The following is a 25,155-nucleotide window of genomic DNA, read 5'->3' as shown; positions in this document are numbered from 1 at the left end:
GACCTCCAGTGATCTGTTCACCTCGGCCTCCCAAGGTACTAGATTTACAGGCGTGAGTCACCAGCCCCGGTGGGTTTACTTTTCATTTGTAGAGCAAGGGGTACTCTGCATGTTATAGTTACTTGCAGCCCAGACTCAGGGAGGCACCATATTGACTCGTGTTACAGAGAAGAAAGGGACACTGATGAACAGTAGTTCACTGTTAACACAGGTCACGTGGGTACTTCTCATTTTAAAGGGGGAGGAAGTACATTCCCACTATGTGCCTGGGAGGTGAGGAGAATTGGAGTGTTTCTCAACGAGTCCGAGAGAGACCCACAGACGCCTTCTGATGGATGAGATACTGAATGACAGCGTATCTTTTTCTTCTCAACATAAGCCTGTATTGTAAGGAAGGTAGCATCTTATCATTGCACCTTCTCAGATAGGAAGCTGAGAATCAGAATGCCTGGACAGCGTCACTATACACCCACAGCTAGTGAGAAGAGGGATCAGGTTCATTATGTCTTTATAGCATAATTATGTCTCCATATATTTCATTGATATGAAACCTGTACTGTGTTCTGCTACTTTACATTCTATGATCCTTTTACATAATTGCTACTTTATTTTATAACCAAAGAGTCAGTTTATGATAAGCATAGATTCTTAGGTTTAAATGTGTAAATTTATAACTATTACCATCGGTTTTTCTTTTATACAAATTTGCTTTAAACAATATTTTTTCGTGTTAAAAATTATTCCTCCCTTCAGTCCACCTTTACATTTTCACTAAAAAATATTCTGTTAAGTTGAAAAATGAAGCAAATCATTGCCACTGGACACCATATTTATATCACTCAGAATGATGTTGTTTCTCAATAGGATTTATCTGAAATTCCAATGTTTCCACCGACAATATAGAGAAAAAGCAAAAACAAGAACAATCTGCTAATGAACAGTTTCTGAAGGGACAGAAGGGAAGTTTTCCAAATGCAAAGCTCAGCCAAAGGGGAGAATTTGTTGTTGTTGTTGTTTGTTTGTTTGTTTGTTTGTTTCCTAAGACAGAGTCTCACTATGTTGCCCAGGCTGGACTTTAACTCCTGGACTCAAATGATCCTCCTGCCTCAGCCTCCCAAATAGGTAGGATTCTAGGCAGGCGCCACCAGACCCAGGAGGGTTACTAATGCAATTTTCTTACACCAAAATGGTGGCATCTATTTATTTACTTATTTTAAATAGGAAGAAGTCAGAAGACTTAATGAATCAAACATTACTTATAATTATATTTTTTCCTATGAGCATGGACTTAAAAACTCAGAGATGAAATGTAAAAACTTCCTGGAAGCAAACATTGTTGGATAGACTCATAATGTGTCAGGTTTTTCAAACTCATTTTCTATAACTTTCCAAAGATGCTGTCAAATGAAGGATGAGTCAGGTTTTCCATAAAAATATCATTCTAATTTCGTAAAACAGTGTGGCTCAAAATTATAAATTGGGCTGCCAAACTATGCCTCTCAATGTTTGATGGTTTGGGAACATGTAGAATCCATTATATTTTCTTCATTAAAGGACTCCTTTAAAGGGCTCTTTTAAAGGACTCTTCATTAAAGGACATATAATAAAGTGATGTGTTGTGATAATTTAATTTATTGTGATAATTTAATGTTTGTGATTCAATGGAAAAACACCGTCTTTTTCATAAATGTGATGTAATAACATAATATTCATCATTGGGTGCACAAAAGCAGTTTATAGATGTATGACTCTGCTGCTAAGCTATCAGAAGGATTAGTGCCCCTGTCGCTCTACACACACGTTAGAAAGATAACAGCCATGATTTTTGATATGTAGAGTCCCAACCATTTTGTGTTCAGGAATCTGTCTGCATCATGAGACAGCTGTGGAACTAAGCCATAATGGATGATTTAGCTCTGTTTCCTCTTTCTTCACAGTGTGCCCATGATTCTCACACCAACATGCCTTTCTTGGACTTATCTCTGAAGTCTGTAGGAGATAACTTCCTCCCCATTACTAGCCAGCAGGGGGGCCTGCGTTTCCTTGTTTGGAGCTGCAGGATATTTGTTCTATCCTGTTTACAGCCAATGGGGGGCCCTTTTTCTTCCCTACAGTGAGCCTTTTCATCTGCACAGAGGGAGACACAAAATCGGAAATGATCTTAATTAAATGTTTTCCGTCCAGAAACAACTAGTTCACTACCTTGATCTAGCGGACCTTCTTGGAGGTGCCCCTTCCCACCTCCCTCTGTGGTGAGATTGCAGGTAATAGACCTTATGACAAAAGACAAGGTTAAATATTTATCAGGGCACAGAAGAATTTTTGAGTATCTACATTTATTTACATTCATTCCTGTGAACACGTTTAACCATGTTAGATGGTTAGATGGTTAATTATGTGAGGTGTTATTAGTACTCCTGGCTGAAATTTTTTACTTTATAATATTTTCAAATAAAATTGTATCCCCTGAACAAATTACAAAAGTGCTTTTAAATATCCAGAATAAATATTTTGAGAATATTCATTTTAGGGTTCAAGTTTCTAAAGTACCCTATTCTATACTAAGTTATTGCAATATCTGTTATTTAGAGGAACTTGTAGGTTTATTGGCTCTATAACGTCAACATTCACAGATATGAAACATTTTATATTTCTTAGTGATATATAAATGCATGAGGAATACATGAAAATGCAACAAGATTTTGGTTGGCTTAATAATGAGTTTCTTAAAGATCAAGCTAAAAATTCTGAATTTCTACTGTTCTGTTTTTAAAATTATAAGCTTAAATGTAGCTAGTTCCAATGTAAACTCTACATTGCCAATTTTTTGGAATATGAATATAATGAAAGTTTATATGTGGCTAGTTGTGAAAAAATTATTATGTAAAGAACATAGAATTTATTAAGGAGATATTACTTAATTGGTAGATTATTCACAAATTTTAGCTGACTTTTTAAGAAAAAAATCATGTGAGGAATTTAACATATTTATTTTGGTAGAAACATGTTTTGATAGAGGAATGTTATATTTAGATAAAATATCAGTTTCATTTAAACAAATTATAACTTTAAAATTATAAGTACGTCTTATAATTTTTATATTTTCACATCCATTGATTATTGACAGATAAATAGATGGATAGAAAAATTTGCAAAATTCAAATTTTTTTAGTGAAATCTAATTTTTTAAATAAAATGATTTAATATTTGCACAGTAAATGTGATGAAAACTTTGTGTACAGATATAAGGTCCTGTGGTTTGGGGTTTCCTTTTTGTCCAAAAGGATTGTTCTATGTGAATTAGACACACTGATTTAATATTCTAATTCAATGCCTGTAAAACCAACCTTTATTTAATTCTCTGCTTTCTGCAATTCCTCAAGGGGTTGCAGAAAAAAATAGACTGTGACTTCTTTAAAAGAGGCATTTTGTTAAAAGAATAAAATGTCTTTTGAAATATTAGTGAGGTACTGGATTTTAATACCCTTTTTTAAAAAAAAGATTAAAGAATCCTATGGTTATTTCTTTTCCCTATCTCAAAACTAAGCATATTTTCAATTAAAATTAAATATATTTGAATCTACACTTTATAATATTACAATAAAGGAAAGAAATAGTTATCATTACTACATTTGGATATGTTTTTAAATGTAGTTTCTCGTTGAAAATAATTTACTTTCAACCACAAGAAGTTGGTTATTCTGTGTGTTTTTATCAGATAGGCTTTATATAATTCTTGTATCTCATAAGGAAGCCTATATGTAATAGACAAAGCATCCCAGAACACAAACTTAATGAAAAACCAGCTTTTGTTGAGATGGTTTCACTCCAGTAACCTCAGAAGTGTTGGTGAGTAACTTGAGTTTTAGTGACAAGATTCTGTTGCTGCTGGGGATGGTTCTGACCATTTGATAGGCTGAGTTTTTACAAGAATAATTTACTGTGTTTATAGACAGCTTAGATCTTATTAGGGAATATTCGCCCTTCCCCCAAGTTTAGGTTCTATGTGTGCGTAAATTAAGAGATCTGCTTCTGTTTTGGAAAGCACTCAATATATGTTAAATGTAATTTTTAAATGCAATTTTTAAAAGAAATGCTCTATTTTAGCTTTCTAAATTATATCTTCCATACACACTTGATATTGCTGAGTAACTGAAATTAGCTTTCACTTTTCCTGCTGGAAATTTGTAATTTTCTTAACATATCCTTTCTGTTCTGAGTAAAAGTAAATAAAGGTAATTAAAATACAGTATTTAAAAAAAAACTTTTGAAAACTTTCAGCTTTTAAATTCTTCAATTATATGTGAAAATTTCTACCTGTGAACTTATTTTTTGTTACTGATAAATTTGTATTAAATAATTGATGCCTAAAACCTATATTTAGTAGAATAAAGAAATTAGCTATAAAACAAAATTAGAAGAGCCACAAACTAGACAGGGCACAGTGGCTCATGTGTGTAATTTCAGCAGTTTGAGAAGCCGAGGCAGATGGATCACTTGAGGTCAGGAGTTCGAGGCCCAGCTTGGCCAACATGGCGAAACCCTGTCTCTACTGAAAATACAAAAATTAGTCAGGCATGGTGGCAACCATCTGTAATCTCAGCTACTCGGGAGACTGAGGCAGGAGAATCACTAGAACCCGAGAGGAGGAGGTTGCAGTGAGCTGAGATGGTGCCACTGCACTCCAACCTGGTGACACAGGGAGACTCTGTCTAAAAAATAGAATAGAATAGAATAGAATAGAATAGAATAAAAATCCACAAACTAAAGGCTGGTATGGCTGGGTTTCATTGTCTTGCTAGGAATGTACACTGCTACTATCTAGGTACATCAGCTGTACATATGTCTTTTAGTCCTTTAGGGTCTCAGATTTTGTCTCTGAAAATAAGAGGATTGGATTAAAAAAAAACCTCAGTACAATTTTATAATTCAATGACAAGCTGCAGGATGAAGATTTTAGCTTCTTAAAATTATAGAGGATATTGAAAATGTTATTACTAACGAAATTTGGTGTGAACATACATGTAAAACATTGATTCTTTTTGTTTTGAAGATAGTTAAAATTAAAACAAGGGAAATTTATTATGTTAATCTCACAATTTATAAAGCTTGATATTTTGAGTTGCAAGTAAAATTAAGTATAAAAATCTTTACTAATTCTGTCACATTAGTATACGTTTCAATGCTGTGAAAGTCCGTGTCTAAATTAGGACAAAATTCTTGTCAACCATATCAGCATTGTTTCAGAAGAAAAGAACACAACTAAATTTGCTTACAGCAATCTTACAGGTTTAAGTTTTATTGCTGCTTCAAAGACAAAATAATTTCACCATCAAATTAAAAACAACTTCTTTTATCTGGAAAGATAGACATTAATTTAAATTAATAACATATTTCTGTTTTTCTATATTGCCATTTCTTTGCTAAAGATATAAAATCTTCTGCCAGCTGTCAGAGAAAGGAAGGACGAGATTATTAATATGTGCAATGTGAATCAAAAATGATTCAAGAGAAATTATATGTGTATCGGGAAACTTCTTGTTCGTTCTTATTGATGCTGAAGCAGGGTGGTGATGACTTGAGGTATAATTTAGTTAACACTATTAGCTATTTAGATATATATTGTCAAATTTAGAAACACATTTGTAGTAATATAATATATGGTATATGACATGATTTTCTGAGGGATTTGTGATAATAGTAGGTTCCATGAAAATCTCTCAAGAAGATATTTTTTTTTTTTACCAAAAGGTAAGGCTTTATGTCTATAGTATAAGGATGCAAACATGACTATCAAATGAATATTTGATTCAAGTGATTTATTTGATATTTATAAATATGATATTCATATTCATCAAATAAATTTGATATTGATGAATATCAAATAAATGGCAAAGAAAATATTTATGATGAACATTTTTTTCACATCAGATGTTCTATACCTGATATTATTACCTTTTGTCACTCATCAACAAAAGGTAATATTAAGTTGTTTTCTTATTGGCATTTTAAAAGGTTAGGCACTACCAATTTTCTTCAGTAAAATTTAGTATACTTACTCTGCTCTTATAATTATATTCTGTGATGTTTTCCAATACAAATAGTTATTGCAACCACTTTTAGAATTTGTTTTTTTCCAATGTCCTTTCATAGCATCTTTTAGTATAAAACAACCTTTGTGATATATATTAATAACATCAAGTCGACACACAGAGTGCCTATTCATCTTTGTTCATTATATCACTTGCTCTATTTAGATGAAAATCATATAATCAAAAATGCCAATATATTGTCTGTGTAACAAAGTGTCTCCAATGACACATTTAGTATGAAAGCCATGTTGTGCTAATCTGAGAATAGACTAGATCTATATCTCATTCTAATAATAATTCTCAATGAATAATGTAGCTATTTCAACTGATGTGCTAAATAGATAAAGATATTTCTTGGAGAGTTCAGTCAGTTGGCTATGCCACCAGTTATAATAGAAACCAGTTTTCAAGCCATGAGTTCTTGTTTTTTGTTTGTTTGTTTGTTTTTATTTTTACTAAAGTTACTGTTTCAGGGCACTGGTATTTGAAAAAATGGATTATTCTTTTTGATACAACTAAGATGAAACATTTTTTCATTTTTTCCTGTGATTTTCAGTTTGTCATTTATTATTATATTTACCAGTTTTTGTTTCTATGTGCCTTACACACACAACTCTCACAAACTTTGTTTCTCCATTTGCTGTACTCTTTTTTTTAATCAGTCCGTCTAGTTTGTCCTGATCAAACAAAGTACCATAGACAGGGTGGCTTATAAACAACATAAAGTTATTTCTCACAGTTCTGGAGTCAGGGAAGTGCAAGATCAGGGTACCAGCACGGTTGGGTTCTAGTGAGGGTCCTCTTCCAGGTTGCAGACTGCCATCTGCTCATTGTATTCTCACACGGCAGGAAAGGACTGGAGGGCTCTCTGGGGTATCTTTCATAAGAGCACTAATTCCATTGACGAGAGCTCCACTTTCATGACCTAATTACCCCCCAAAGGCCCCACCTCCTAATGTCATCACATTGGAGGTTAGGATTTCAACATATACATTTCCAGGCAACGTATATAATTCCATTGGACAGTCTTACAGTCTTTTCAGTGTTTACATGCATAATTTACTGCAAGACTTGGAATGAAACTTCTTAGCTTTGCTTTGTCTGTATAATATGCTTTATCTTAAGCAAGTTCTACATTACTAGTGATGTTAAATTTCAGTAACTGGAAAAATTCCTTGAGACTACTATATTCTCTTTCATTATCCAAATACCTCGAATTTTACAATTTGATTAGTGCTGCTGCCCGTGTACAACCCAATTGAATTACATTGGATGTAATTGCCTGTGTTTAAAATATATCTTTGGATTAAAAGATAAATATTATGAAGGACCTTGTCTCATTGTGCCATCAGTATATCATGGCTGAGACTATCTCAGATAAGATCATGTATTAGTCGTCTGCTTCCTAGGAAAATGAACACTAAAATTAAATATGAAAGAAATTGATTCTGAGTGTTTAATGTGAGAAACAAGGTTTATACTCAACATTCTAAGTCACTGCCAAATGTCAACTTTAAACTTTAGATCAAGAGATTAAGAATTCTATGGTGTCAGGTATGGTAGATGTTCTCACACCAAGGTAAACACAAGAATCACCAGAGTGATTTATTTAAAGGAGAATCCTGAGTGCCACCCCCAGAAATTCAGGTTTTTAAATTTTTTTTTTTTTTTTTGAGATAGAGTCTTGCTCTGTCTCCCGGGCTGGAGTGCAGTGGCCGGATCTCAGCTCACTGCAAGCCCCGCCTCCCGGGCTTACGCCATTCTCCTGCCTCAGCCTCCCGAGTAGCTGGGACTACAGGCGCCCGCCACCTCGCCCGGCTAGTTTTTTTTTTGTATTTTTTAGTAGAGACGGGGTTTCACTGTGTTAGCCAGGATGGTCTCGATCTCGTGACCTCGTGATCCGCCCGTCTCGGCCTCCCAAAGTGCTGGGATTACAGGCTTGAGCCACCGCGCCCGGCCAGATTTTTAAATTTTTAAATGAATCTGAATGTGTCTTTTAAATTTACATGTTGTACCAGCAACTCCTAGTTATTCTAATATAGGTAATCCACAGATTAAAAATATTTGTTAGAACATAATTTTAAAAAAAATATTGGTTAGAGCATTTTAGCCTTTTGTTTTTTAACAAGATGCAAAGTTACACTTTTTAGACAGCAAAAAAATAAAAAGAAAAAAATTTTAAAGAAACTCTGACCGGGCGTGGTGGTGCACGCTTGTAATCCCAGCACTTTGGGAGGCCGAGGCGGGTGGATCACCTGAGGTCAAGAGTTTGAGACTAGCCTAGACAGCATGGTGAAACCCCATCCCTACTAAAAATACAAAAATCAGCCGACTGTGGTGGCGTGCGCCTGTAATCCCAGCTACTCAGGAGGCTGAGGCAGGAGAATTGCTTGAACCCGGGAGACGGAGGTTCTGGTGAGTCGAGATCGCACCACTGCACTCCATCCTGGGCAACGGAGAGAAACTCTGTCTCAAACAAAACAAAACAAAAACGTAAAGAAACACTAAATTTCCTTATATATGTATGTATGTATGTATTTTTTGAGACAGAGTCTTGCTCTGTTACCTAGGCTGGAGTGCAGTGGTGCGATCTCAGCTCACTGCAGCCTCCACCTCCCAGGTTCAAGTGATTCTCAAGAGTAGAATGCCTCAGCCTCCTGAGTAGCTGGGATTACACGCACCCACCACCACACCCAGCTAATTTTTGTATTTTTAGCAGAGACAGGGTTTCGCCATGTTGGCCAGGTTGGTCTCGAACTCCTGACCTCAGATGATCCACCCACCTCGGCCTCCCGAAGTGCTGGGATTACTGACATGAGCCACGACGCCCAGCCTAAATTCCTTTAAAGCTATATTTATTTCTTAAGAACCTGATCTCCAGACTTTCTGTCAGCTCTTTCTCTTTTTGTTTTTTTGGTCATTTCTGGTTTATATTTTGGAATGTGCTATTATAGATTCGCTGGGATGATTCTGATTTTAATCAATGTTTTTCCTGCTTGTACCATAAAAAATTAAAATGTCCCAGAAATTTTGAATACATCCAGAATCTAGACTATATCTCCCAGATTCCCATTCATATAAAAAAAATTCAGGCAAATTGTCCCTCTTTGGGGTTCATAAATTGTGATTGCAAGAGCTAGAAGTAAATCACTGTAGAATATTTTAGAGGCTAATATTTTAGAAGTTAAAGATGTCCCAGAGAATATTAGTGCACCCCCTGTCCTGTGGATGAATTCACTCTTTAGCAAAGCACTGGGCATGTATCATGTTCCAGAGTATCCCAAAAGGGTATATTGAATCATTTCTAAAAACAGTCAGTGTATTAGGAATCCATGTGCTAGCAACAGAAGTCCCTAGTACAGGAACTTAAATAGAAGCATATTTACTTGTCTCATACTACAAGGAGCCTGAGATTAGGCCACAGGGCTAATATAGACACTCAAGAGTGCCTTCAAGATTTCGGGCTCTTTTTTTTTTTTTTCTGCTCAGTGTTGCACTGGCTATTATTACTCTCATGCTAGCTCCCTCTTCGGTAGATGATTGCTACACTTCTAGGCCCCATATCCTCAGGATAACTACCTAGGAAAGAAGGAAAGAACAAATTAGTGAAAAGCAATGCTCTGTTTTTCAATTTGGAAAGAGATGCCCCTTTCAACATCATGTCATTACCCAGAACTGTGTCACTTTATCTGCTCTGGCTTTATGAGAAGCTAAAAAATTTGAATAATTTAACCTGTGTACATTGACATCCCAAACTACATCAGGGTCCTGACAGGAAAAAAGTAGGGATACATACTGTATCAGAAACTGGAATTCTTTGCTACAGATAGTGTATCTATAAAGAAAAATGTGTAAAAAAGACTCAGAACAATTAATTTAGACATAAAGATGTTATTTATTATTTGTCTGTTACGTGTATTAACTGTTTGGTAGACTATTATTTGGGTGATATCGCTGAGTCTTCATAATCCTCATCTCACTCACCCATGACAGCAAAATGGGGGTTGATCGCCAATTATTACGTAAAACATTCGAAGCTAACAGGAAAAAGGAAACCGTGAGTTAATCTTGGGAGCATAACAGTGGATAAAAGACGATGATAAATGCGCAAAACTGCTAAAGCTTTAATGATTGGCACTTTCAGGATGGTAGCAGTCAACAAGAACATGACTGCTGTGTAGCTTAACTCTGCAGTTTTCTTTTTTTTTTTTTGAGATGGAGTGTCGCTTTTTTCACCCAGGAGTGGTCTCGGCTCACTGCAAACTACGCCTCCCTAGTTCAAGGGATTCTTCTGCCTCAGCCTCCTGAGTAGCTAGGATTACAAGCGCCCACCACGCCCAGCTAATTTTTGTATTTTTTAGTAGAGACGAGGTTTTGCCATGTTGGCCAGGCTGGTGTCGAACTCCTGACCTCAGGTGATCCGCCCCCTCAGCCTCCCAAAGTACTGAGATTACAGGCATGAGCCACGACGCCCAGGCTCTGCACTGTTTTTAATCAGTTTACCTCTATGACTGACTTTGAGGAAGTCCTGAAGTTGCAGCTGCTCCACTTCTGAGTGATCCTGATTTTTTATTTCTTGTAGTCCCACAGCAGACAATTATTAAAATACTGAAATAGGCCGGGCGCGGTGGCTCAAGCCTGTAATCCCAGCACTTTGGGAGGCCGAGACGGGTGGATCACGAGGTCAGGAGATCGAGACCATCCTGGCTAACACGGAGAAACCCCGTCTCTACTAAAAAATACAAAAAAAACTAGCCGGGCGAGGTGGCGGGCGCCTGTAGTCCCAGCTACTCGGGAGGCTGAGGCAGGAGAATGGCGTAAACCCGGGAGGCAGAGCTTGCAGTGAGCTGAGATCCGGCCACTGCACTCCAGCCTGGGCCACAGAGCTAGACTCCGTCTCAAAAAAAAAAAAAAAAATACTGAAATAATGAGAATCCTCAGCAACTCTAGTCACTTTTGGCACCTCAAAAACAGAAGTTTTGCTATAGTGGTTTAGGGTGAGAGGTACCCCAAAGAGGTATATTGAATCAGTTTTAAAAGCAGTCAGCCTGTTAGGATTTCATGTACAAGTAACAGAAATCTCTACTACAGTGGCTTCAATAGAAGCATACTCACTTGTCTTATACTACAAGAAGCCTGAGATTAGGCCACAGAGCTAATGCAGAGGCTCAAGGATGCCCCAAGATGAAAGACAGGTTTCAGTGTTCACTGGCAGAGCTTCCTCTGGCAAGCCTGGAGGGGTTGGGCAGAGGCTGGAGTGGAATTCAGATTACTCAGAATTAATCAGGTCAGAATTAATCCTGGTTATTACTTTATACCATGGTTCAGTTACTTTTATAGGTGAAGATGTATTTTGTGCCTAATCCTACAAAGACATCCACCCCATAATATGTCGAGAGCCTGCATTTATTCTGGGAAGAATAACCAGAAAACCTCTCAAGAGAAATTTTTCACTATAAAATGTAAAAGTCATTTTATGTGATACATAGGTTGATATTACTTGATAAATGTATTACACAACGGTCTTGAACAATGGAATACACATTAATAGTACTTTGATGTACATAATACCTGTATTTCCCATATGTATTAACATGATTTTATAGAAAAGATCAAAATTTTAGAAAAAGAGTTCACAGGAAGGTACAGTTGCGATGTGTGCATACATACAAGTTCTTAATGGCAAGAGAATTCCATACCTGCAGAAACCATAACAGATCAAGAACATTTAAAAAGACCTGTGTCTGTATTGAAATAGAGAACCTAGCTCTTACTTACAAATTTACACCAGAAAATTGAACAATTGATACTATTTTTCCATTCTTTAATTTCTTTTTGCTTAATTGATTTTGTTTTATTGTAGTTATCAGTTTGTCAGATAGTATGTGGTTTGTTATGTTTAGAGAGCTGAGATTTTCCAGAAGAAGACTTAAACTTCTTTGTCATTATTTTATATTATCATATATATATATGCATATACACATAGATATATATGTGTGTATTTACACATATGTTTACTGTAAAATAAAGAAAGCAATATTTTATATAATAGTTTTAAATATTCTATAAGTACCATTTGGACTAGAATTGGTGAGGTTTTTTTGTTTTTTCTTTTTTAATTTGAGACAGAGTCTTGCTCTGTTGCCCAGGCTGGAGTGTACTGGTGCGATCTCGGCTCACTGCAGCCTCCACCTCCCGGGTTCAAGCGATTCTCCTCCATTAGCCTCCTGAGTAGCTGGGATTACAGGTGCACACCACCATGCCTGGCTAAATTTTGTATTTTTAGCAGAGATGAGTGATAAGCATTTTAAACATATTTTTAAAAAATTATATAAATTTAGGGCTACAAATAGAGTTTTGTTACATGGATATACTGCATAGTGGTGAAGTCTGGGCTTTTAATGTATTCCTATAACATCAGTTTTGTCAAACTCCTATCAGTCTCACGGTTTATAAGCGCTTTGAAGTTTTGTTACGGTGTGGATTATGGAATTGTAATATTGTTGTTAATGCCTATGGGTCTTTTCAGTGACTATAAAAAACTTTGGAACCTGTATTCATTAAGGAAGAATTTTGCTAACCTCAGGAGGAATGGGATGTGCTTGTGAGACAGAGACCCTGATTAACACTAATACCCAATGGTAGTTCTAGCATGAGCATGATGAGACATGGACAAGCTAATTTCAGTCCATCCTTATGGAAATCTGCCAAACTCCACTATACTTTCAATTGCAATAAAATAGCTTCAAGCAAATCTGACTTTTTATCTAATTCTTTGTGTACTGTGAAAATAAAAATAAAACAAATTTTTATCCTGAAAAGCTTGTTGTTTCAAAATATATAGTATTAATAACTATGAAGCCATACAGTTATCACTACCATTACTTTGGTGTTTATTTTCATTTATTTTTTCCTGGGTACTGATTTTACATAGTTGGAATCATAGCGCACAAATAATTTTGTCTGTTTTTATATAAAAGGGCTATTCATCTTTATTAATTTCATTCCAATTTGGTCATTGGCTTCCACTTCATTACTGTAATGTGTATATAACTCTGATAATTGCTTGTGTGCGAGGTAGAGTAAAGAAATGAGAAGTTTTATGAATTTGTGTCAGTGATTGAGCCTAAAATGGAATCTTTAGTTCAGCATATTTGACCCTTAGACTTTTTAATTTTTATGAAAACAATTACTTTTCTACTTGATCCATTTTCTACTTGATCCAGTGTACCTCATGGAAAGTTAAATACGTTTGAAGGTAGTGAAAGTCTCAGCATAACAAACGCCATAAACTGATTCTAATATTGCATTCAAATGTTTGTATCATGTATATAGATATGTATGTGAATGGTCTGAATGTATGTATATGTATATGGAAAGAAAGAAATGATTCATAATAGGTTTCACATTGAAATGTACTAAACAAAATAAGAGGAAAGCGTGCTGCAGAATATAAAAGCAATGGAGACAAGAAATTTAAAAAAAAAAACGAAAAGAAAATGTACACATCAGAAATAAAACCCACTACATGCTTCTGTATACTTGTGAATATCCCATACCCACTGTCATTATGTATCAATTAAAAATAATAGGAAATTTTATAAACCCTATAAATATTGTGTTTAACTTTTTATAATATAGGACTTCAACAGAAAATAGACTGCATAAATTACCTTTTATAGAAGTTAAGTTGTTAATGATCATTTTTAGAGTATCATCCAGAGAGGTTCAACATTTTGTTATAGCTGATTTAAATTATGATTACAATTATGAAATATTGTGTCTGTGAAATTCCAAAGACTTTTACATGCCACAGTCAGCAGTGAAATCTATTAGAAGTTCTGGTGCATTTGTAGGTCTAATGTGAATTGATATACTGGTTCAATTTTAAAACATGTTAATTCAGTCCCCTGTGCCATGCCACTGGGATTAATATTATTATAACATGTCATATCACTTAAAATTAAATTATGGTATATTCTTTTGTGATAAAAATTAACTGAAGTGCATGACATTATTTCTGAGTCTCTAACAAAATTACACATTCCTTCGTTTTACATAATTTAAAATAATATGAAAAATGTCAATATTTGGAGCTAACCTCACGTCATTCAAATTATAGCTAAAAACATAGAATTGCTACATTATTTCTTAGATTAACATACTTTTCTTTAATGTGAAATTGATATTGAAATGTCATCTAGACAATGCTATGGATATCTACAGCTTTCTAAGTTTGCATCCATTCTAATAGATTATTTGAAATGAATAATCATCAGCTTCATTGAGACAGTAGGGAAATCAGAAACTTTACAGATGTTTAGTGATCTTCTGAGGACAAAATAATAGAAGTAATTTAAATTACTAACGTATCAGTCTGCTTTCGCATTACCATAAAGATACTACCTGCGACTGGGTAATTTATAAAGGAAAGAGGTTTAATTGACTCACAGTTCCTCATGGCTGGAGAGGCCTCAGGAAACTTACAATCATGGTGGAAGGGGAAGCAGGCACGTCTTACATGGTGATAGGAGAGAGAGAGAAACAGATTTCAGGGAAACCTGCCATTTTGAAAACCATCAGATCTCTTGAGAACTCCCTCATTATAAGGAGAACAGTATGGGGGAAACTGCCCCCATGATCCAATTACCTTCCCCCAGGTCCCTCCCTTGACTTGTGGGTATTACAATTCAAGGTGAGATTTGTGTGGGGACACAGAGCCAAATCATATCAACTAGTTTGTCGTTTGGATTATGCCACTCATTCGGAGGCACAGTATATTATGTAACTTTGAAGCATAGCTTTCATTTAATTTTTTTTATCATTGTATTTGTACACATTTTTGCCAGGGAGGCTAAAAAATAGGTTAGGTACCAATATTTAAATCTATGGACTGCCTTCCACTGGACAATACATATTTTCAAGGGTAAATAAAAGAAAATAATTTTCATTTCATATTCCCTTAAATTTTACTTGGAGAGTAGATTGCCTCGTAATCACTCTATCACGCCCATCTCTTTTCTTAGAAGCAGGCTAAGTTGCCCAGCTGCCACAGTGTAGACCTTTTAGGACAGCTCTGGATATGTATTTCACTGCTACCCTGGTTCACTGTCAGGTTGATAGACCTAATGGAGATACTCTGTACCACCTTTATCACAAGATTTTCCTGCAAATTTATTCCAATTTACTCTCCACCTTAAAAATTATCAGTAAGAGTATCAAATAGATCACTTATATTAGCATTTCTTTTTCCTTCTACTGTGTAAAGTCATCAAAGATCATTTTGAAGACTGATTCATATATTATGAAATGTAGTATTGTTTTATTTTACTATTTTTTGCTAAATGTGGGAAATGACTCATAACTGTAATAATTTTGAGAGGTATGAAAAACAAAAGTTTTTCCCCCCTTATTTTTGTGTTGGTAGCCCTCTTTAAAATAGAAAATATGAATTTATTTAAGCCAGATCAACCCAGCAAAAAACAGCAAAGAAAGACTTTTGACTTTATCCTGTGTTATTTTTGTTACTGCTGGTGGAGAATTTGTTTTTCAATTCTTCCATTTATTTTTATAAACATGAATAAATCCCTCATTGAAAAAAGTTCCTGTATTTCTGTTTCTATGTTTTAGTGCTACCATGTAACTTATTTTGAGTGTGACATTTACCAAAATAAATAGTTCCAATAAAATTCCAATGAATACTTGTTCACAAGTATGTCCAGCATGTCATCTATGCTAAATAATTTCTTAAAACGTCATTTCTTTTCCAATCATACTAGGTACCAAATCATTTCTATTTTTTTTACTGCCACTGGAATAAGTTATACGTACTTCAGTTTACATCTATCTGGTATATTATTAACGGCAATTAATGACTTAGGAAAGAAAAGTTTTGTGATTCAAACTTAGGTTTACCCCGATATGATAGGTACCAACATGAGTGTTAATACAATAGGTACGTTGTCATGAATTATTGCTCTTAAAATGTCAAATTTGTTAATTCCATCGAAAGAAATAGCTTGAAAAAAGGAAACTAGCCAATTGCCTTTCATTGCAAATGTAATAGTTTATCTGTAGAATAAACAGAATTTGTTTCCCTTTGTTTGAAGATTTTGTGGGAAATACATTTCACTCTTTGCGTCCCATCCTGATATTGAACTTTCTTAGATTCCTTGGAGACAGCTTCTTGAAGTTGAACTGGCTTCAAGATTTGATGTTTTCTTTCCTTAAAACTGGTGCCATATGAATGAGTGTGTGACCCAATCACTCACTCGTTTATTTCTATTTATATAAACAAAAATTTATTTATTTATTTTAAAGTGACACTGTTTATAAAAATCTTCTAGTCATAAAACAATATTTCTGTTGAATTAAATTAGCAAGGATTTATTAAAATATTCTGCTGGTATTTGTACTTTTATAGTTAAATTTAAGAATTATAACATATAGGCCGGGCACGGTGGCTCACGCCTGTAATCCCAGCACTTTGGGAGGCTGAGGCGGGCAGATCATGAGTTCAGGAGATGGAGACCATCCTGGCTAACACGGTGAAACCCCGTCTCTACTAAAAATACAAAAAAATTAGCCGGGCGTGGTGGCGGGAGCTGTAGTCCCAGCTACTCGGGAGGCTGAGGCAAGAGAATGGCGTGAACCCGGGAGGCGGAGCTTGCGGTGAGCCGAGACCACACCACTGCACTCCTGCCTGGATGACAGTGCCAGACCCCATCTCAGAAAGAAAAAAAAAAAATTACAAAATGTAACTTGGAAAAATTTCAGGAAATATATTTAAATGTTGAAAATATTTAGGATAATTTCTCTTAGCATGCTGAAGCTATTTAGGGAGAAAACATTATAACACAGGACAATTAACTTTTGTTGCAGGATATTGCTTAGGAATGTGATATTAAATAAAAGGCCTTTGAGTTCCCCAAAGTATCTTGTTGAAGTATGCTAGTTTATGATTTTTATTATGCCACCTTATAGAAATTATAGAATACAAAACAGATATTATCTCCTTTTTTGTGCAGAGAATAAATAGAAATGTACATAGAAATAAAAATATTAAATAATCCAGAACTACATAAAAAACAAATCCAGTTCATTCAACATACTTGTATTACTTACTGGTAATATCCATGAATTGGGCTATTTTTCTCCAACTCACCTGTTTCATGCTACACAGGAGCCCATTCTGAATGTTTTCCATGGGAAAGAAACCTGATGCATTCATTTCAGTTAAGGCAGTGATTGTCATCTGGGGGACAGGTTGTGTAGTTTATAATAGTAATGGCACAGAGAATTTCTACTATAGATAAATGTTAATGATGCACTCATTAATGATGTTAAACTGTTGATGGAGGTTTGGCATGTCTATCAGGATTCTAGGATGGAAAAAGACTGGCAAATAGTCAACTATAATATTGGTCACTGGTAGTAGCTTGGAAAATTCTCTTCTAGGAATTTTGTATTTGATAGGGAATCATCGAATATCCAATTTCCCTCTCTAACATAATAAAATGCACTAGTAAGGGAATTTCAGTCCCCCTTGAAGAGAGAAGACATTTTGGGGCTGGTTTTATGCTTAGGACCTTGCCACCAATGAGTTCCTACATCAGGTATGTGTTTACCTGATACTCAGTTGTGAGACTCCTGGGCCAATCTCCACACTAACACGTACAGTTGTATGTATAGACAAGACACACACATAGTAGACTTAAGAGCAAATGCCTACCTTTTCCTCTATGTTTTCAACTCAAAGTGTTGGTCTTGGGCAAACAAAAGTTTTGATTATACAGTTTTTATCATTAGATACCCCCAATTTTTTTTTCCATCTGATCTCAAATGATGCATTGCCTACCTTTAAAAATAGACTGTCCACTGGCAGTAACTTCAGATCCAATATTTGTCAACTGTTTAACAGTGTTGTGGGATAATTCTACCGTATTGTTTACTGTTTCTCTTTTCCCCAAGATCAGATATGTTTGTCTCTAGTTGCATACATTTAAAACTTTCTAGTTTATGTTTTCAATACAAAGACATATTTAAATACATCAATTTTCATAGCCTGAATTAGAGTAGCATTTGTAATAGCATTTTACATCTCAGTTGATACTGATTTTCTAAAATACATTTGCCCCAAAAACGTTCTTTTTTTTTTCATTTGGCATTTTCTTTACATTGAAAATTGAAGAAATGCAGTCATTAAAAAATCATTTTCATTTAACTGGGTCTTATTCAAACTTCAATCAGGTGTCCTACAAAAAGTTAATAGTTTACCAGATATTTTCACATCTCTACTTTATGCAATGGGCTAATGTTTTTTTTTTTTAAAAAAGAGAAAGCTGAAACTTTTTTTCTCTATGATTTGGCTTCATTTATTGCAAAAGATTGCAAAGTAATTGAAGGAAAATGAAAACTAAATGAAATAATTAAATAAGCAATCTAATTTCTAGGTGTTAATTCAATTCTATTTCTAATCAATTTTCTGTATTTTAAACTTCATTTGCTTTCTATCTACTTTTTGCCTGCAGGCTTAGATGTCTCAAATTATGGGATGGATACATCCCCTAGTACTTAGCATGATGACATGGGGGAAAATGCCACTCAGAGGACTAGACTAACACATTTAACAGTTATTTCATTATTTGGTGGCCTCAAACTCCAGATGGCCATATTTAGTTGATTTTATTGTCTTTGTCCATTCAATATCTGTATTGTAAAATTGTATGACTAGAAAAGGATACATTTTGATTTACTAAAGGTGATCTTCTGAGATATTTTGAGGGAAAGAGGTAGTACACCAAAATGGAAATGCTACACAAGGTAAGTGAAAACCTTTTTAATGTATCTTGGTCAGTAAATTAAACCAAATTCATATTGATGCAGTTGCCAAATTTCCTTGTCTCTTACCAACGCAGGTACAAATCTGGAAAAAAAATTTACTGAAGAATTCACTGATTTGGCACGTAAAAGCCTTTTCTATAAACCATAGGATCAATTGTCAGTCCTGTCTTGAATGGTTACTTATCTCTAAAGCTAACAGTTGCTATTTAAGCTGAAAACATTCCTTAAAAGCAAGAAAGCTAAGTAAAAGTGCACAGGGCACTGGTTGTTGGCATTGTGACAAATATCCTCCAGCATAAGCGATTAGGATATTAAATTTATGGTAATTGAATTTAAGAATTTTTGACAGAAAAGTATTTTCAGATATGAATAAGTAAATTCTTAGCAAGCTAGTCTCTTTTGGAAGGTGCTTGTATTTGAATAAAAATGATTTCTTAAAAAATTGCTTTTAAGATGCCATTTAAAAGAAGTAGGCAAACTTCATAAGCCTTAATTGATTTCTTATTAGAAAGCAAACCCTCCATAAAAATTCCACCTTAGCTTTTTGCAACCCTGAATTCATGGGATGTTAACTAAATTAACCTTAACTGTCTTTTATTGGTCTGTTTAAAAAATTAGAAATAATTAATTTAAATTGTCTTTGCTTCGTTCTAAACATCTTTGCTGGCCATGTCTGTAGACAGTAGGGGAACATTTTTGAAGATAATCATTAGCAAATTTCCTAGATTCTTCCTTACTACTGATTGCTTTATTATAAAGCTAATGTGCATAGTTTGATTATACTAATGTGTTCTTGTTTTCTTAATCTAACTGCATTAAAACATGTATGGAATGACAGCTCTACCTGTCATTTACAACATACTTAGGAGATTAACCGATTTCTAAATAGTGGCCAGTTAAGAAATAATGGACATTAAATCAAACTATATGTGTATGTATCTTTATATGTTTGCAAATTATCCCTGTACCAAGTTCCTTATAGCACATCAAAGATCTAGTTCTTTGTCACTCCTCTGCCCTTGGAGTTTTTGTGCATACCTTTGCTTCTCTGTGGCTAAACACATACCCCTAAATTACATGATTGCATGTGGCAGCAGTCTCTGTTATCGACATCTTGAGGACAGATTAAGTGAAGCTGGATTTGTGGATTTTGCCTTCATTTGTGTCAGAAACCAATGCCCTCTCTCCTTTGGGAGCCAATGCCAGTTATGAAGAAAAAGCCGTAAACAGTTGTGTTTCCCCACCCCCATATTCTAAGTAATCAGAATGTGGGATTTCAATTATTTTTTGTCTTCTAAGGATAGGTAAATTTCAGGTTTTTAATTATGTTGAAAACTTCCAAAACCCCTTACTTCTATATGATATTTAAACAGTTCTTTACTCTGATAGGGCCAGTTTTATGAGGCTACCATATCTAATAATAAGCTTGCTTTTAATTGTGACAGTCTGAAAGCTTACTCTGAAAACTGCTTCTAGAGAAACCTAATTATTCCTGGTTGTGAATGTTCTTCTGGTGATACCACCAGCCTCCTGGGTACCAAGCATGTCTGATGATAGGTGATTCATAAGCTCAATGTGACATTTCCCAATGAGTTGTTTTGTCACGGGTTATCCATTTTGTCAGACATGTTATTTCATCCTGAGCTTTAATGTGACTATCATGTTGCTGGGCGAGTAGCTGAGAGTGTCATATAGCTTGTCAAAACCGTAGCACCATTTGAACCAGAACACATAATTTTAAAATCAGAGCTGTGAAATTTAAATGAGGATCTTGCTAAGTCACAGCTAATTCCTTTCTTACTTGGTAACCTGGGGTCTAATGTATGAGTATTAGATTGCTGTAATCAGCCTTTGCAAATAAGTTAAATCAACTGAAGGACATAGTTTCTCGCTGGGGCAGGGTCTGTCACCTGTTCTGGGTTAAGTTACTGTGGGGTGCATTTGAAGATTTGAAGAAAGCAGTCTGTTGAGATGAGGAACTTCTTGAATCAACTGTGACAAATGCAAAAACCCATCTGTGCTTTTTTGAGTATCATTCTAGTAGTCATGTCTCCAGTGTTGCTTTTCTTACCCTCCAAACATGAAAGTTAGCACATCTATTAAAAAGCAAATCTGTAATATTAGTAGAAATCATTTTGATATAGTAACTTTGCATGTGTTCTATAAATTCAGAGGAGTAGAAGATTACAAAATTCCAACACCAATACAGCATAGCTATCAAAGCTGTTCTTAAAAATAGTTTGTTAATATAACTACATTTTGAAATCCAATTAGAAGTTCTTTGTCCACACAGAATTCCCTTTGGTTAAATTATTTTGAAATTACTAGTAAAAATGCATTTACACAATTTAAATTAGTTGACAGCACAATTTTAACACATTCCTTTGTGTTCGTATTTGGAGTTTGTTTCCTTTTAAAATGATTATAAAAATATATATATATACACACACACATATATATACACACATATATTTACACACATATATAAATAATACATTCTATTTACTCTCTCTCTCTCTCTATATATATAGTAGTGGTGCCAGAGTGTTTCTAAAATCATTGTAACAATACATTAAGCCAATCAGTAGTTGAATCAAAATAAAAAGTGCAGAAAAAGAAAGGCCTCGTAAAAAAATAGTAGGCTTTGCAAATATTTAAATATAAAATTAATACTTAGCAATCAAGGGTAATATTGCAACAGAGGGCAGGGCATGGTGGCTTACGCACTTTGGGAGGCCGAGGCGGGTGGATCATGAGGTCAGGCGATTGAGACCATCCTGGCTAACATGGTGAAACCCCGTCTCTACCAAAAAAATTAGCTGGGCCTGGTGGTGGGAGCCTGTAGTCCCAGCTACTCGGGAGGCTGAGGCAAGAGAATGGCCTGAACCCAGGAGGCGGAGCTTGCAGTGAGCCAAGACTGTGCCACTGCACTCCAGCCTGGGCCAAAGAGCAAGACTCCATCTCAAAAAAAAAAAAATATATATATTGTAACAGAGGTGTACAGAAGTTTAAGCCTAAAGAAGATAAGTATAAGAATATTCATTTTAAAATTAGGAAGTACAAAGAGGTGAGGTAGGGACATGTAAACTGCTAATGTCTTCATATTTTACAGAATCCTACAGAATTATACCCTGTAATATAGAGTTTTAAGATGGAAAATGACAAAACTTCTTAATATTTTTAATTCTTAAGCAAAAAGAAAATTTAAAGAAGTCATACCTTTGTTGGTAAAGAAATATTAGAAATTCACCACTATCTTTAGTGTTACTTCAGTTTTATTTTGTTATAATCTATAAAAATTAAATTTAAGACTTTAAAAACAGTGTTTATAATGATTAAATATTTATGAATATTACCATCCATCCATCCATCCATCCATACATTCATCTATCCATCCATATCTACGCACAGAAAAATGCCTGAAATGAATTTTCCCTCATATCAATTCCAGTTATTTCTTTGTTAGCATTTTGTGTGTTTAAAAATATTTTGCTGTACTTTTTATTTCCAGACAAATAATTTTTTGAGTTTTTTTGCAGTGAGCATGACTCCTAGTAGAAAAAACAAGGAAGAATACTAATAAAAATATGCTAAGATATTATTGATGGTTAACTCTAGATGGTAAGAATATGTATGATATGGGTGCCTTGTTTACTTCTTTAAACATTTTTAGTATCTTTTCAATTTTAGGAAATATAACTTTTAAAATTAAGAAAGACAAACCATGGTAGAACCTATTATTAGCAAAGCATGGTATTTCGAAGAAAAAATAACTGAACAAATTGTTTTCATAATGTGGAGTTATGTGCTGCTCAGCAATCTCAATATTTCCATTCCTTTAGGGAACAGATTATGAAGCTCATAAAATGGGGTGGGATTTTCCATAGGGATGAAATTCATTAAAGCAGTGTCTGCCTTCTATGAAAACATCTGGTGGTCATTCTGTCTTGTGTTTTGGCTTAATTTTCTATCAAGTTGTAAGGCACAGTTTTAAGAATAATTCACAGATTTTACCATCTAGAGATTTTTGACCAATAAAAGTATGTTTATATTGATGGACTGAACAAGTTGCATTATAATTGTGACAGTTACAAACTTTTCTGAAACATGTATATAGTTTTTTGTTTTTAATTTTAAAAAGTAGATGTCACACCTAAAATGGGTAGGTCCATTTCATTTTATAAGGAAAGCACCCAGAAAGGTCCATATGTATTTGTGCTCGAAAAGGAAGTAATTGTAGGTGTCATTTCCACCCCGTTTTTATGTTATCAATATTGCCTAAAATCAAAGAAAATCAGTAATAATACAATTATTAGTAGTAGAATCAGTAGAATAATAGTGGTAGAGGGCCGGGTGCGGTGGCTCACACCTGAAATCCCAGCACTTTGGGAGGCCAAGGTGGGCAAATCGTGAGGTCAGGAGATCGAGACCATCCTGGCTAACACGGTGAAACCACGTCTCTACTAAAAAAATACAAAAAATCAGCCAGGCGTGGTGGCGGCACCTGTAGTCCCAGCTACTCGGGAAGCTGAGGTAGGAGAATGGCGGGAACCCGGGAGGTTGAGCTTGCAGTGAGCCGAGATCGCACCACTGCACTCCAGCCTGGGCGACAGAGGGAGACTCCATCTCAAAAAAAAAAAAAAAAAAAAAAAAGAATAACAGTGGTAGGTTAGTGTTCATGAATGAAAAACTAATCAACATTATTACTTTGAAGTGAAATCTGGGAAGAAAGAGAATAGAATGAGGTACACGTTAGAAATAGTAATGGTGAAGTAAGTGAAAAATATTTTTGGAAACAGCCATCTCTAATGTTTGGATAGAATGTTCTTTTCTGTGGTTTGTTAACATGCCACAAATTTATTATTAAACTGGTATATACAAAATTTAGAATCAATTGACTGTACTTTATGAGAGTGGTAATTCTTGTATTACCTTTTGTTCTCAGTTCTTTGCAAAGTTCCTGCCGTGGGATAGGATGTTACCACATGGGACAGAAGTGTTTGTTGAAGTTGGAATTGACTTAAGTGTAGGAAATGGATCAATTCCAATTCAGGATTGTCTATTTTCTAATTATAGGCAAGCAAGAAACTGGTTTGATCTTAATCCACAAGAGCTTAAATAAAAAATAATTGCTTAAATTGTTTTAATCATCTATTATGATATAACTTATAATTATGAACAATATTAAATTTTATATTCACCTATATTCCATTTTGTTTTATTATCAGATATTTTTACTCTCTTGAACCCGCCACAGGTTTCTTGAAGATCAGTCTTTATTATTACACACCACAGGCTGAAAAATGTTGATTAACACCTCATTTTCCAAAACCAGTTCTCCTCTCTTTGACATTAGACTCTGTTGATGAGACAGTGTATGATTTGGGAAGCATTCTTGACTTGAAATAGCAATTGTAGGTTTGAAGGTCTCCTCTATCCATTTGTAAATTTGCATTGAGGTGAGGGGGCCATCTGAGTTCTTTGGAGCCTGTTTCTGAATTGTAAAATGCAGGTGAGATTATCTCTTTTGCAGTTCTGAAGGTTGTTATGAAAATCAAATAATTAATGAATGTAATGTGCAAAATGCACATTTTGTGTACGTGTTTTGACTCTCCTAGTGTAAGGTGTTTCGACTATCAGTGGATCTGGGTATAGAGTAATTTTTCTGATTTTCATAATTCTGTTTCACTAGTTAAATCTATTTCCACTTTTCTTTCCCTCCTTTATTTTACTTGGTTCTTGCTTTAGAAGGCAACATTTCGATTATTTGCAAGAGTGCGCCCAATCCAAGTCTCCTAGTCAACGTTCCCTTCCCTCAGGCTTCAGTCTGTGATATTTCATGTAATAATTTGTAAAATATAGTTCTCATTGGGGGACTCCTCACTTCTATTTTAAGAAAAATAATTTCTATTGCTGCATGCATTCATTGATTTGAGATAAAATTTTATAAGTTTGTGGAAATCATTGAAAAGGAACTTCTGAGTCAGCCCTGAAAGAAATTTTATGAATGAATAATACAATTTCCTCCTTCTAATAACAGTATTTTACATCTCACATTTAGTTTATATTGATTGCTTTCTGACATAGAAATAAAACAATCTTTATATTATGCAGAGTTCCTGTTAGTGGTACTATCAAGAATATAAATCTTCCCTTGTGATTTCTATTTCTATGCTTTTCTCCAACCTGAAGTAACCCCAACCAGGTTTTTAATTAAAGT

The 25,155-nt window shown here is 34.8% G+C and overlaps 1 protein-coding gene and 1 long non-coding RNA gene across 3 annotated transcripts in view; both read left to right on the top strand.

Annotated features, from left to right (window-relative positions):
- LOC105519893 (putative uncharacterized protein encoded by LINC00478) overlaps nucleotides 1-25,155 on the top strand; it is a 426,129-nt gene that overhangs the window by 45,237 nt on the left and 355,737 nt on the right. The window lies entirely within an intron of this gene.
- LOC105519892 lies at nucleotides 7,303-8,254 on the top strand. The gene is made up of 2 exons (XR_001003032.1): nucleotides 7,303-7,739; nucleotides 8,054-8,254. It is a non-coding gene; the product is annotated as an uncharacterized LOC105519892 (long non-coding RNA).

This window comes from Colobus angolensis, unplaced genomic scaffold (genome assembly GCF_000951035.1).
Source record: "Colobus angolensis palliatus isolate OR3802 unplaced genomic scaffold, Cang.pa_1.0 Scaffold360, whole genome shotgun sequence".
Classification (NCBI taxonomy): Eukaryota; Metazoa; Chordata; class Mammalia; order Primates; family Cercopithecidae; genus Colobus; species Colobus angolensis.
Note: the sequence above shows the minus strand (reverse complement) of the source record. Positions and strands in the feature narration are given on the sequence as shown.